The following is a 6,838-nucleotide window of genomic DNA, read 5'->3' on the forward strand; positions in this document are numbered from 1 at the left end:
AAAAAAAAAAAAAAAAAAATTAATATATAAAAAAAAAAAATAATATAAAAAAAAGTGGCCAAAAAAAAAAAGAAAAGTTGCAGACTCTGTTACAGTTACCGTTCAGTAAGTTATTGTTTCAAACATTTTCATTAAATATAATTTATAAAAAGTAGCCATCAATTAATGAAAGAATGTAATAATTAATTTTTGGCTGTATACATAATCTTGTTCCGTCAACAAGTAACAAGTATTGTATAAAATGGAATGCTTGATATTTTATAATTTTATTATAAAATATCAAGCATTCCACTTTATAAAATAATACAGAAATCGTAAAGAAATAAAGATTATCATTGTTTTTTTGCAAAAGTTATGCGTTGTAGTGAATTTCCAGCTAGGATTTAACAGAGATTTCCTTGGTTTGTTTTCAAAAAAAAAAAAAAAAAAACTCCAGTGGTAGAGCACATGCCACCGCCATGTCAACTGGGTGCAGAATGAGCTGGGTTCCAGACTTCTTTTGTTTGGAAAACTCAATTTTTTAGCGAAGCTTCCAGCGGCCCGAAGGGTCGCAGAGCAGAGCCCCATACTCATAAATCCATGCATTTGAGTTTTCATGGTCATCTTGGCTAGCGGCGTGCTTCGCGGGCGGGCTCGACGTACGTACGTTAATCCTATATTAATGTTATAGATATTGTGGGGTCTACTAAACTGCTGCGAAACTATAACAGGATCCCGAAACTATTTTTTATTGCTAGAAGGGTAACAGATAATTTACTGTACTCTAAAGTCGAATTTTTCGTGCCACGAGTAATGACATTTGCCCCGCTTTAAGACACAACATTATTATTTTTGTCGTACCGCAGACATTCAGCAATTTGTCTTGCACCTATAAACCACCGATAAACATTAGTATTGTACTTTGGCCGCTTATTCACTAGAATGAAGGAACATTTTAAGCTCCAGTGAAATTTAAATAAATGTGGAGCTCCGCTTTTAGGCTTGCCTAAATCTATATATTATCATAGTACTGCAAGTCCCTGAATGATTAATGTCATAAGCCCAATAGCAGTTATTTGTCTGAGGAATAGATGGAGCCGTTCCATAATGCAATGGAAAAAAGAAGGACTAATTCACTAAAGTTCCTGGGAAAACAAACACTACTTTGTAACGATTTATTGTTTCCTTGGTCAAAAATTGTCACGATTTACCATCTCGGTTGGGAGCGGGGAAGGGACGTTAATAGTATTTTTACGGTCAACGCAAGCCGATATGACCTTATCCCAAAGTTAAACAAATTAAATTTTAGTTGCGGTACTTCACATTGAAGAAAATAGGGCTACACTACATGACAATAAGAAAGGATTATTTGTATATATTTTTAAAATTTTTATCTTTTTAAATTTCTTTTTCTGCCTTTACGTAATATTTCAAACACGAGAGACAGTGTTTCATCGGGATATCCAAACAACGAGAAGAGAGTTGTAAATACGAGTATTTTTTACGAAATTTGAGGTGTTTGGATAGCTGATGAAACACTGTCTCGAGTGTTTGATATATCTTCTCAATCGAAACAAAAAAGAAGTAAACGGGGGAGAAATAAAGTCGAAAAAATCTATGCTATTGATTTTTATTTAAACTTGATGAATTATAATAAATGAATTTGAGGATTTTATTTCCAGTGACATCAAGAGAAAACAATTTACAGGCTCATTGTAAATATAATTTAGCTATATAGTGATGTGTGAAATATATGATTGCTTGCTTTTCATGGACCGATTCTCAGTGTAGAATAAGAAAAAATCATCGGAAAAGTGAATTAAGCAAGCAATTTTGGTGATATTAAAGGATTTATTGGGTATAAACCAAGTGCTGTTGCTCCTAAACGAGCCTGTGTCCCCCCCCCCCCATTTTTATATAAAAAATTAAGTTCCTATAACATAAACAATCAATAATTCAATAATCAAAGTTTGGCAAAAAAATCTCAGTGCAAGTTCTATTTCAGTGGAATAACCTATTGGGTATAAACCAAGTGCGTTGCTCCTAAACGAGCCTGTGTCCCCCCCCCCCCCATTTTTATATAAAAAATTAAGTTCCTATAACATAAACAATCAATAATCAAAGTTTGGCAAAAAAATCTCAGTGCAAGTTCCATTTCAGTGGAATAACCTAAAGATGGTAACCTGGACTTAACTCGTCTTATTTGTGGAAATTCCAGTTGATACAGTCATTATTGAACAAAGATGTATCCCATGGCTTTGATGCGTTTGTCTCCATTATCTGAACTAACTGTAGCCTCGTTTCCACACGTGTTGCTGAAATCATGTTTTCCTCCTGTACCAAACCCGATTCTGGAGTCACACTTCTTGCAGTCATTCAAGTCGTTGCTAATGATACCGATCCTGACCTTAGCGTGAGACGATTCCATGGCAACGGCATTGAACCCTTCCTTGTTACAGTTGATCTGCAACGAGGCCTGAGAACCAATCAGCGTCTTCCACGTGTCACGACCCAGTGAGGTGGCGCGGTATTGCCCGTCAGCGATCAACGAGAGCAGAGAGTTGGCCTGCTTGTTGATGACAATGAAGTTGATCTGTTGGCTATCTTCATACCGAGGCAAATCTTGGAGAAGGGAGTGTTCCAGTAAGTCGGCAGTTTGGTCTGGTTGGTGTCGAACCCAGTCTCCCCTCCAGCAAGGTTAAACGATTTCTGGTTAACCCAGAAATTGGAATTGTAGTGAAAGTTTCCCTTGTAAAAAAAGGTAAACAGATAACTTAAAAATTTTAAACAAAAATAGCAATTGCAAGATGACTGTACTCCTCAAAAACTTGTTCATAAAAATACCTGTGTTAATAAATGCATGCCAGTATTAACCAAGCGAAAGAACTTTATTAACAGGAAACATTGACCTAACTGCAAAAGATCGCAACAGAGGTAGAGAATACCTTGTTACCGTCGATTTTCATGACCAGCGTCCATCCACCACCTCCGCATGATCCAAGGTCAGCGGTCATGTGACAGTAGACAGGAAGTAGATCTGGTCCCAGCTTCAGAAGGTAGGATTTGTTACCTTCAAACCTGAAAAACAAATAAAGAGTCATGAAAACTTGATGAGACTCTTACGAGAACAAAAATAAAATAAAATGAGATATCGAGATTGGAGTTTTAATTACCTTCTTGGCATCCAATGGAGGGGGGAGGGGGGGGGGCTTCCTATAGTGGAATATACGGGTTGGCACCTTTCGAAACGGGTACCTTAAGTTTTCGGGCTGGAGGTATATAGGCTCTTACCGAAAGTGCTCGTTAAAAAGGCATTAAATGCTAAACGAAGTGCTCGTTTTTTGCCAAAAAAGTCCAAAAATAATACTAATTTTTTTTAAAAAGTGCTCGTGGGTAACATAAAAATGCTCACTTTTTTCCGACTTTTTTTAAACGTAGAATATTACATTTTGCAGATTTTCAGTTACGTTTTTCAACAATAAAATGTAACGATCAATGTTTGATGACAGAGTACGCTCTCGAGCTATCTCTGCCTTGGCTGGCTGACTTCCATTGTTCCTCGATGACAACGTGGATGACGTCATCTTGGAACGAGTGTGATGGACTGGGTTTCTAGAAGGCAACCACTGACGTATCAAACCTGTTCCCCAGGCCTCCACGGCTCCTTTGACTAAAATGAGGGCTAATGCATCTTTGGACGCCATAAATAAAGTCAGATTGTGCTTTTTAACACAAAATTAGACAAATAGTCAGTCGAAAATCCAAAATAATGCTAGCAGTGCTTTTTGGGATAAAATGTAAAAAAAAAAAAAAAGCTCGCGAAGCCAAATAATGCCAAAAAAAGTACTAGCACTTTCAGTAAGAGCCTAGAGGTATACAAAAGTGTAAAGATTTCACGTGTTGAATTATAGAAAATGGAAGGGTAAAATGTTATTAAATTATGTCAAAGAGCCTTTCCGAGAAAATCTCTTACAGACGCACCTAATGGTTGATTCATATTTGAGCAACCAATTTTTATTGAAGTTACATAAGGTTACCTTTTCTGTCAAATATAGTATATAAAAAGGTAAGGGTTTGGACCTCGGGGTGTAGCCTTCCCGTATATTAAACTTTGTTAAATATCCCCACCCAAGCTGCCAACGGACATTCGGTAGGGAAGATAATTTTAGATGTAAAAACGCATTTGTAGCCTTCTTCTTCTTCTTCTTCTTTTTCTTCTTCTTCTTCTTGTTCTTCTTCTTCTTCTTCTTCTTCTTCTTCTTCTCCTCCTCCTCCTCCTCCTCCTCCTCCTCCTCCTCCTCCTCCTCCTCCTCCTCCTCATCATCATCATCATCATCATCATTATCAACATCATCATCATCATCATCATTATTATTGTAAATTTTGTTGTTGTTGTCGTCGTCTTCGTTGTTGTTACTAGCAAAAATTTAGTTACACTTGCTACTTACAAGTTCTTATCAAACAGCTCCTTGCAGGACTGAGGCGGAGCTAACAAGAGAAAATGATAAGATCTTGAATAAATATACATAGTTTAATTAATATCAGGATGTGCAGTTATGGTGTTAGGGGTGGGATTAGGTTGTTGTGGTGGTGGTAAGTACTTTCGGCTTGAAGGCAACGAGCAATACTAGCCTGAGCGACTGTGTACAAACGTCAGAACTACGGCGCAATAAAAAATTGCCTGTTATTACCTTTTTCGCAGTATTCTCCCGAATAGTATTTTGGACACACGCAACGGTATCCCTTGTCTGTAAATCCATTCAGGCAGGTTCCATTATGAAAGCAAGGATTAATGGAGCACGCGTTCTGAAGAGAACAAAATACATCCCCCCAATAAGTGTTGTGTTGTAAGTCTCAACGGGTTTGAACCCATAAAATTTGCAAGTGAACGCTAGTGAAAAAAACAACAAACAATACTGCACAGATCTTTCACCCGCAGTTTAAATATATAATTCATTCTTATATTCAGTGTAAGCGATTCATCCTTTTTAAAGAATAAATACAGCTCGCAGTTGAACAAGCTACTAGTGCCAGGCTTCGTATGGTAGACCTAGCGTTTGTTTCAGCATCGTATCAGTCCGTAACCCGCAACAAAATTCATCTTTTCGAAAAGGTTTTAATTAACCTTCTAAATTTCAGAAGCTTAAAGTTTTTGTCGAATTTTTGAAAAGTTTTATAAATGAATTAATCAATCGATCGATCAACCAATCAATCAATCAATCAATCAATCGATTCTTCGATCAATCGATCAATCGATTGATCAATCAATCAATGGTTTGTTTATTTAGCGTGATCAGTACGCTTAGCTTAAGAGCTTGTCAGATTTATCCCTAATGTGCATCTATATATGGAACTGAAATGTAACTCTCACCGCAGTTCCAGTGAAGGTATACGTAAATCCTGCCCGTGGTGTAAAATCTTCCGGGTGCAAAGAGTGATCCGAGTCACTCAGTTCGCATACTATTCTTTCGTTTATTGGTGGACCGATGTTGATGGACATGCATCGACTCTCCATGACACATTGTCCTCTGCAAGGGTCACGCGTCTGACTTAGTTGTAGAGTCAGGTTTTTAATCACGTGACCCTCAAGAGCAAAGCCATTCTTTACAGTGGTAAATTTAACGTGACGCCCGCAGATGCCTGCAAAAAAGTACAATAATACCTATAAAAAGACTTCATAAATGCACGCAGGGTCAATAAAGCTAGATGAGCTTGTTATTTGTTTATTTTTTTTGTCCGCAGTAAAGATTTTTATTGCAATACACACAAAGAAAATAGTACTTACAATAAGATTACAAGCACTCTTGAAAATTAAAAACACAGAAAATATGTCGGTCACGGATATTAGAAAAACTAAAAATTAGAAAAACAATCAACCAAATGGTAGAGATCAAAAGAAAATGCAAAAAGGAAGTATAGGACGGCCGGGGGAAGGTTAAATATATTCAACGTAACAAAATCCGCCTAAATTAGCAACTGAATTCATTATAGGATGGATCTGAAGTGATTTTTGTTGGTGTAGATTTTTACCTTTGGAGGTTTCAACGACAAATTTTGATCAGTCTGCGTAATGCAGTTACTCACGAGTGTAAGGTTGGTTAACATAATTGTTTTTTACCTTATCTAAAAAGGAAAACGAAATTTTTCGGATTACTTTAATTTGTATTGTCTCTTTTAAAACAACTACATTAGATGTTATAGAGCAATTTCCACTTGTGTCTAAAGTAATTTGCGTTGCTTTGGTTTTGCATTACTACGCTTAGCGGTTGGCTTAAATACACTCGCGTTACTATCTCAGCCAATCAGAAGAGAACTAAAACTAATCGTGTTAAGTTCGTACACGTTTTCCCGCGCTTCGCGCTTGCTAAATGTATTTGCTTCGAGTTTTGATTGGTTCACTGGATTGTCGGTGTCCTTCTGTGATGGGCCAAAGTGTTTATTTTTGTTTTCATTTGAAAACTGCTCTATCTTAAAACGATTGTGTGTTTGAAATTAAGTTTACTTCGTAATGCTTTTGTCAAAATGCACCTGCGAATTTGGAACATAGTAATTTGCACGTTTTACAAATTAAACCGACTATACTAGCGGTGAAGATGGTCTGGATAAGGTTGAACTGATAGCCGAGAACTGGTCAGAATTTTAGTCGTCTGAGAAACGACGAGATGTTTTAACTGAACCTGAGATTTACTGCTGAGAAAAGGACTGAAATTTAAACTTATAACCAAAAAATCGCCGAAATTTCCACAGCTATCTTGGATTCCAGCACTTCCATCCAGACTGTAGGTGGGCTGTCTGTGACGCAGGCTTCTGAAAGTAATTATGTCCATCTTTTGTTTTCGTGAAGTGAAGCTATTTCTAG

General features: G+C 37.0%; 1 pseudogene across 1 annotated transcript; it reads right to left on the reverse strand.

The window, feature by feature from the left end:
* Positions 1 to 2,030: 2,030 nt before the first annotated feature.
* LOC144640688 (uncharacterized) lies at positions 2,031 to 5,699 on the reverse strand (annotated as a pseudogene). Its single transcript, XR_013568430.1, has 5 exons — positions 5,351 to 5,699; positions 4,671 to 4,785; positions 4,428 to 4,467; positions 2,925 to 3,057; positions 2,031 to 2,727 (listed from the first exon to the last, which is right to left on the reverse strand). The product of XR_013568430.1 is annotated as an uncharacterized LOC144640688 (transcript).
* Between the last annotated feature and the right edge of the window lie 1,139 nt (positions 5,700 to 6,838).

The sequence above is a fragment of the Oculina patagonica genome, unplaced genomic scaffold (assembly GCF_052425735.1).
Source record: "Oculina patagonica isolate OP01 unplaced genomic scaffold, crgOcupat unplaced41, whole genome shotgun sequence".
In the NCBI taxonomy this organism is placed as follows: domain Eukaryota; kingdom Metazoa; phylum Cnidaria; class Anthozoa; order Scleractinia; family Oculinidae; genus Oculina; species Oculina patagonica.